The sequence below is a fragment of the Ornithodoros turicata genome, chromosome 6, assembly GCF_037126465.1.
Source record: "Ornithodoros turicata isolate Travis chromosome 6, ASM3712646v1, whole genome shotgun sequence".
Lineage (NCBI taxonomy): Eukaryota > Metazoa > Arthropoda > Arachnida > Ixodida > Argasidae > Ornithodoros > Ornithodoros turicata.
Window position 1 is genome coordinate 55,462,540 of NC_088206.1, and position 7,994 is coordinate 55,470,533.

The 7,994-nt window shown below is 46.4% G+C and overlaps 1 long non-coding RNA gene across 1 annotated transcript; it reads left to right on the forward strand.

Annotated features, from left to right (window-relative positions):
• Positions 1-1,218: 1,218 nt before the first annotated feature.
• Positions 1,219-2,387, forward strand: LOC135398074 (uncharacterized). The gene is made up of 3 exons (XR_010423984.1): positions 1,219-1,667; positions 1,959-1,991; positions 2,280-2,387. It is a non-coding gene; the product is annotated as an uncharacterized LOC135398074 (long non-coding RNA).
• Positions 2,388-7,994: the final 5,607 nt, after the last annotated feature.

Consider the following 7,994-nt stretch of genomic DNA (forward strand, 5'->3'; position numbering starts at 1 on the left):
CTTCAGCTTGAAACCCAGACGGTGATAGTTGCGACGTGGAGTGCAAGCTTTTCGGTGGTGCCGGAATGCCTGCGAAATCATTTAACAAATAAGGCAATTCCAAATCTGTACTGAGAATACACCCGCTGGTGCGTAATCTCTAAAGGATGAAGCAGTAACTGACAGATGGCGTATTTTTCTCTTCTACGTGATGCAATTTGCACCGCATGACTGACTTGTCTAACATTACGCGTCTTACCTTTATCTGCTGCCTAGTCCTGCCCCTGCAATCGCCTGCTGCAGGTAAGGTTGGCACAGCATGCCGGACGAGACATCTTCGGCTTCTTGTGAAACAAGTTGCGCATTGCTTCCGTAACATTCGTATGAGCCAGATGAACAGATCAAATCGCTGCTTTCGAAGGTGGCACCCAGTCGGAGTTGTAACCGATTGTTGCAGTCAATAGATTTCGCTTTCGCCTTTCGGAAAATTTGTGGTTTGAAACATTGGAACTGCACGCTGAAGTGTTCTTGCAGACGGGAGCAAAACTCTTACGCATTTTCGGCACGCAGCACAGAACACGAATCACACCAGGAAGTCTGTACTGGCCTAGCAAATGCTTTGCAGTCGAAGGAAGCAAAACTCACGTTCCTCGTGGGTTTAGTGAAGTCCAGAAATGTACTGGCTCCCTAATAGCGAACTATTTATCACTTCCCCAATGTGAATCTGCGCAGCAGACGCAGCAGACGGCTCGGCAGAAGAAACTGGCCGGCTTGGCGGAAGAAACCAAGCCAAAAGTCATGCCAAGCCGGAGCGCGGGCAGACCACGAATGTGTCGTCGACACAGGGTTTGCGGGCCACAAGACGGGATGTCAGTGAAACTAAAAATTCACTTTTTCGGAAAACCGCTAGGAGTTTGGGATAACTATTTTGCATACATAATCAGTGTTCCCTAATGAACACATCGTGTGAGTACCATTCCATTCTGTAACACTCGAAAATCGGCGTAGCTGAGCTTTAAAGAACTCTCGCATCCGGAACCGTGCTTACGAATCTAATACCAATGTGTTCGGTACACTCCTACGAGCTATTTTCCAAATTTTCTCCTTCCAAAACTGCCGGGGTGATGAGGAATCGAATTTAAAAGATCCGGTTTCGTTTTGATCCTCGAAAGCGGCAGCGCCAACGACATCGCGTGACGCAAGGTGGAATCTGGCTAATCCGCTGTGAAGGACGCTGTCGTCTGCCGCCAAGTCTGGGGCTGCTTTGTTTTTTCCTGCACGTCGCCCGTATTCACAGGCGACACTTTCTAGTGACGCGGATACTCTTTGTGAATCGGGAGAATCTCTACGCTTGCATCCTTCGCGTGAGATGTCGTTTGGAAACCGACGCAGCGTTCCTGACTCCAGGAAAACTTCCTTCGAAAACCTCGATGTTTGATTTCGCACGCCTAAAGTACAGCTACAGCCAGACCCCTGACGAAGCGAAAGTGGGAAGCAGCTACATCACTAGCGGGTATTCAGATGAAGCAAGGAGTGTTCATGCTGTCCGTGTATGCTCCTCGCAAGTCACCGATAATGTGTACCTGGATGAGAACATCATGGAAGTGCAACTTGGATTGACACAAAAAAGGATACTTGACGCCGTTCCGACAGTGTTCCACGAACAAAGCGAGCCAGCAACTTCGACAGTAAGTCACAATGTCTATGTAGTTTCCCAATCGGACCTGTCCAGTCACTCTTGCGCGTGAGTAACTAAACAGCAAAAGACGAAATCGGTACAACGTAAGGTATCCCCTAACCTCTGATTAATAACTAGATAAATAAAATACATTAAAGAAGTAAAAGAACATGATGGCATTGATATGAACGTGATAGGCTTTTCTTGTTGTCGGACGCGTTATCATGAAACTTTCCCTGTTACTGAACCTGTGTTTTTTGTGGAATGTGGTAGACGTGATTGGTTTTCATGGGTATTACAGCTGCAGGCAGCTCGACAGGGTCAAATACAAGTGGTACGTATATTACTTAAATACATATAATGTGTTTACAATTTTTGGACACAGAACAATTCGCAAACTATGAACCCCGATCACTAAAAGGAAGAACTGACGCTGTTTGTGTGCTGGTGTTAGAAACAGGCACTATATACAAGCAGTACCTTTGTCCGTAACATAAGCGCCATAAACCAGTTCCCAGTTTCCTTTTACCTCGCCGTTTGTGAACCGTTTGTGTGCTGTAGGGTGGCGGTTTTTGCGGTTGTCGTAGCCAACTTGAGGTGCACTTTTGACGTTCTGTGTTAGGACCAGGTGCTGCTGATTCAAGTCCCATCCATCCATGAAACGGCATCAAACATGTACGTGCGTGCACGGCAATTTTGTTGAGAGACCTGGTTTTTACACTAATGCCTTTACGACGCCTCTGACAAATTAGGATCTTCCAGAACAGTGCTTTCTTCATCCAAGTTCAAGAAGTAAAGAGAATGACTTCATGGCTTCTACTAACATCTCACAGCTACATGCCAAGACAAAATAACTTGAAAGAAGGAAATGAAAAACAGAGAAGAAAAAAGGTCCTTTTCAGGTCCACCCAAATCTTTGTGCAGAGGCTGACAACAACAACGTTATTGTGAGTTGATGAATGATGCTGATGCAGCGTTGAGATTAAGCCCTTGTCTCCTTTTTTGCAATGGTATACATTACTGCTGGTTAAATGCGAAATAATGCACCTACCTCCATACATTAAAGGGGCTACCAGAGATGTAGTGTCAATTCAACAGAAAAGCTGCATGTTCTACAAGGCACAGTCACATAAGTATTGGCCAAATTTGCTGTCCTGTGAGCTTTGATAGGATATGCCGTAGATAGAGGCCTCTTACTGCAAAAGGGAGGTGCATTATTCGAGTAGTGGGGTCTGAGGCATGAGGGTCATTTCATGATGTATACTAACCCTTCCAAAATTTTACACTTGGTTGTGCCCAGAGATCGATCCAGATCCCCCCGACACCCCAAGTTTTTTTCCTGTGTACCACTGTTATAATGAAACCGTCCAGAAATGTAGGGAACACAGAATTCTAGATTTTCATTGCAATTGAAGTACTTACGAAACTTTTTTTTTGTTTTTTTTTCTATGTGAGTCCCCGCTTCAGATCCCAAGGGACATTGCCAGTGTGGTGCACGCTGATAACTGTCTGTGCATAGCAAATAATAAATATCTGTGCATGAAGAGTTGGATGTGGACTTGTGCAATGGCTCTTGAATGGACAACACTCAGTCAACACAAAAGATTTATTCCCATTTGCGTAACTTATTGCCTGTGATTATAATAATTATTATAATACATAGACAAGAAGTAATGCTCTGCCAAGAATATCTGAAGTTAGTCTTGAGAGCTGTTTTCAAAACAGTGGTGCTAAAAAAATTGGATCAATGGCAGGTATCAAAATTTGTTTTGCTGTATCAAGGCAGAACAATCTTCCGTGGGAATGACAAATTGTGGACATTCCCAGACAGATGTATCACTTCCTATAATAATGAGGTGTAACTGTACCATTAGTGAGTTATGAAACGTTACCTGAAATTATTTGACGTGTTATATCTCTCACATGCTATGCCAACGATAAGAAGCATTACACTACCATTAAAAGTATAACTGTCACTTATGACCAGGTAGTTTATTGCTCCTGCCTATTTCTTTGCACTTCTCGGGATTACTGTGGTAACACAGATTCTGTTTCACACTTCTCAACTGGAAACTACGCAAGTCTATTATGGTGTAGGTGTGAACAGGAAATGAGGCACACTAAAGATGATAGTCCTGATAGGACCGGGATGGAAAAACGTTGGCGAATCATGCGGACGACACACCCAGGTATCTGTCGTCTGTTTCTCGGTCCAAGGAATCTCCAAGCTCCGCTTGTAAACACACAATAAGCAGTGAACCTGACGTAGCTGTAAAAAGGAACGACACGTTCCTAAACACGTAGCACAGTAATTTCCTGACAATCATTCTAATTCTAACCCGGCCCTTGAGTTGCACAGTTGGTTAGAGCCTTCGTAACTTTCATGGGGCATTCGTCGTGTGTGCAAACAACGACGACAACTACGAAAATAAATATTGCTCAACGTGCCTATCTATCGTGGTTACAGTAGGCGAAGACTGTGATCGTCGCTGCAATACTGCGGTGGATACACCACCAGAAGTTCTGGCCGAAGACAGAGAGCTGGGAACAAAGTGTGATGCGTGCTTACACTGTACTTCGCCGTCATTGCACAACTCTGCCACTTCACCAGCACTGCAGCATATAGGTACTCATCCGGTTCCTGGGGAGCACAGACGCCGCACAAACACCGTACCTAAAGCAGTGGTCCTGAGGCTTGTTCTGTTGCGCTAACGCAGCTGCGGCACGTACATCACCAGTGACTTGCAGAAGAAGCGAATCCGTCGCATATGGGCAGTCATGAAACATGTATATTCGTCATGGGATCTATTACTAAAGGCATTTGAACAGCACGATTCGCCACTTCCGCGTTCCGAGTCCGCCATCTCCGTATGTGCCTTCGCTTTCGTCTCCCTGACCTTGCTCACGCAAGCTGCAAGCCGCGGGGACGCGGGGACTCCTCTGGCTCGCCGCGTTCTTATTGGTCAGATTCCATGTGACATTGCTAAAGATTCTCAGCAGGGAGTTCCGCTTGACGCCCGCATCCGTCGTCTGCTGTAGCGCCGCTTACACACGAATTATGCAAAAAGTATTCCGTTGATCGGGATGGGACTTTCGGAGTCATGGTCAGTGAAGGACGGGGAATCTCATTTCACTGTGGTTTCGGAATCGATATGTGGTCGATGCGACTGTCCCTTTAAAGATAATGTCAATTCGTTATCACGTGTTGATACGTTCTATCCACCTTTTGTTGTCGATTTTCTACTGTTACGGTCACGACGTTATCTATCAACACGTTTTTCCTTTCGGAATGGTGATTATTTAGTGCTTTTTGAAAATGTACGAGATCGTGACTGGCTCGAAATGCTACAGAATGACTCCGTGGAATCTTGTGTCAGCATTAGTAGTAGGGCCTTATGTCCAACAATGACGTCCGTTTTCTAATCCAGTTCAAAGAATTCTATTCTAATCCAATTCTAAGCCAAAATCCACTTTTAAACCAACACAATCCAGTTCTAAGCCAACCCAATCCAGTTGGAATACAACACAAGCCAATTCCAAAGTCATCTGATTGGTCGCCATTAGCTCCGCCCGCTTCACGTTGATTGGCCCACGCTAAGCCTACTGATCGTTGATTGGTTGACCGTAGTTCTGCTCCTTTATGCTAATTAGTTGGCCCAGCTCCGCCCACTTCACGCTGATTCGCCCATGCTAAGCCTACTGATCGTTGATTGGTTTACCGTAGCTCCACCCCCTTATGCTAATTACTTTGCTCCTCCCACCTCACGCTGATTGGCCTATGCTAAACCTACTGATCTTTGATTGGTTCATCATAGCGCTGCCCCTTTATGCTAATTACTTGGCTCCGCCCACTTTACGCTGATTGGTGCACGCCGATCGCTGATCCTTTATGCTAATTAGGCAGCTCCACTGATTGGTCCACGCTAAGCCTACTCATCCCGATTGCTCCTCTTCTCCACAGACTTCTAAGCCCCCCTGATTGGCCCGCGCTAAGCCCACCATAATGGCTAGCAGTCCTGATTGGCCTACTGAACATAGCCTTCACCAGCGTCAGCCAGATGGTGCGCGGATCGCTCGGCAGTGGCTTCAGATGGTCCTAACCCAATTGGGCATCTCTATCTCATACGTCCAAACTTACCTCATCCCACCAGATGGCGCGACTCAGGTGCATCAACTCCGTGTGGTTCCGCTTTGAGGCGTCACACAAGCGAGAGAACTTCGTCGAGATGTGCTGCCACATATTGCGGTCCCGTTTCACCGCAAACAAGTTGCGGGACATCATACGCAAAATCTTGGACGAGTAGCTGTCGGCTTACAGGGAGCAATGACTGCGCGAGCTTCAGGAACTATGTAACGAAGAAATAAGAGTCCTGCAGACGATCATCAATCGCGCTAGGAGCTATGGATGAAAATAAAGATGCATCACACCTCTCTATACAGTCTGCTCAAGTTATTCCACGATGCGCATATAGTTCCAGCACCCCGCTCGAATTCTCATCTCCGGCATGTCCATGTGTGGCATGACGGTGCTCACGCAGAATATAATGAGACACCCAGAGTTATTTAGCATTCCACCGCAGAAGATACTCTACGTACGAAAGTATGCAGCTGAATGGGAAAAGGATTTCGACGGCGTGGAGTTTATGGACAGGGTACCGGCAGATTGGGATGAGCGATATCCTATTCTCATAGTTATTGACGATCAAATCACGGAAAAGGGGGTTCTATTGGAGGTAGAGTCGCTGTTTGTGCGTGGTAGCCATCATAAGAATGCGTCCGTGATCCTGATCACACAAGCCTTGTTCTATCACAACGCCGCTTTTCGAACGACATCGCTGAACGCCACTTATATCGTATTGTTCCGGAACGCTCGGTCTGTACAACAGATCGAAACCTTCGGACGTCAAATATTCGGGGAACAGGGGCTCTCCTATTTTCTCGGCGCATATAACCAGGCGACGGAGAAGGTGAACGGTTATCTAGTTGAGGATCTTCACTCGCAAACACCTCCCTCTCGTAGCCTGCGAACGAGTACTTTACCGCACGACCGGCAGTTCCTATTTACGCCCGCGAAATGACCGCCGATCTTAGAAGACATCTCAAGCTCCTCAAAGTATTGGCCACCAGCAAACCGATGCACCGCGCAGAGTTACTTAAAGAGCTCAGCTGCGATGACATTCGAATCCTTTCGGAAATCTGTCTCACATTCTACGTGGAAATATCCCACTTTGGACGGAACTTCATAAAAACGTGAAGAAACACAAAAAAATCCTCCACTTCCTCGCTTACAAGTCACTTCATAAGTGCCCCCGGCAGTTGAAGAAATATATTAGGCGACAACGAGGTGGTCTCATTCCCATACTTCCACTGCTCCTCTCAGGGCCATCAAGTATCGTGGCGGGAGTCGCCGGGCGAGCGATATCCAAAGCCATCGGTCATGGCTCATAGAATAGAAATAGGTGAAGTTCTGAAATACAACGATTCGCACGATGTAAAAGTGGGCAAAATATTGGAAGCCCTCTATTAGTTGCTGAAGCGCGGTCACTATCATCCTCCTCCCCCTCCTCCTCCTCCTCTGGAACCTGTCCATTTGGCACCCGAACCGGAACCCAATCAATTCGATTTTAATCTTCTACCCTCCGGCGTTGATAAAGCACGCGCGAAATCTGTGCTAAAAGAATTGAAGAAAGTTTTCACCTGGCAGGCGGATAATGTGCTAGTATATAGAGGGAAGCGAATCGACTGCTCAAACATTGTGGCCCTAGTGAGCGTCGTAGCGCGCTCATCAAGAAATCCAGCTGGTATAAAAAAGTATTGAAAATTATAAGCCCTCTGAAAATGCATCGAATTGCTCGCTGGAGCAAATATGGGGCCCTATAGAAAGATCAAGGAACCGTGGAACAGCTGAAAAAAGAAGATGCTTACACCCTTCACAAGCCTGTGAAAAAAAAAATTTAAGCGGCGCTCCATAATCGCAACTCACGTGAGGGATTTATGTCAGGCAGACCTTCTGGATATGCATAAATATCAGAAATTTAACAAGGGCTTCAGGTACATCTTAACGGTCATAGATACGCAATCGAGGTACCTGTACATGGTCCCCATTCGCACAAAGCGCCCGCAAGACGTAAAGAAAGTTTTCCAACGAGTTTTCCGTCATGGAATTCCGAAGAATTCCCTCACGGATCGCGGAAGCGAATTTTGGGGTTCCCTCATTCGTCAGTACTTTCAGTCGCTACTAAATCACTATAGCACGCAAAGTGGAATGAAGGCGGCTTCCTGTGAACGCGTGCAGAGAACAATTAGAGGAAGAATAGCCAGGCATTTCACTAGTACG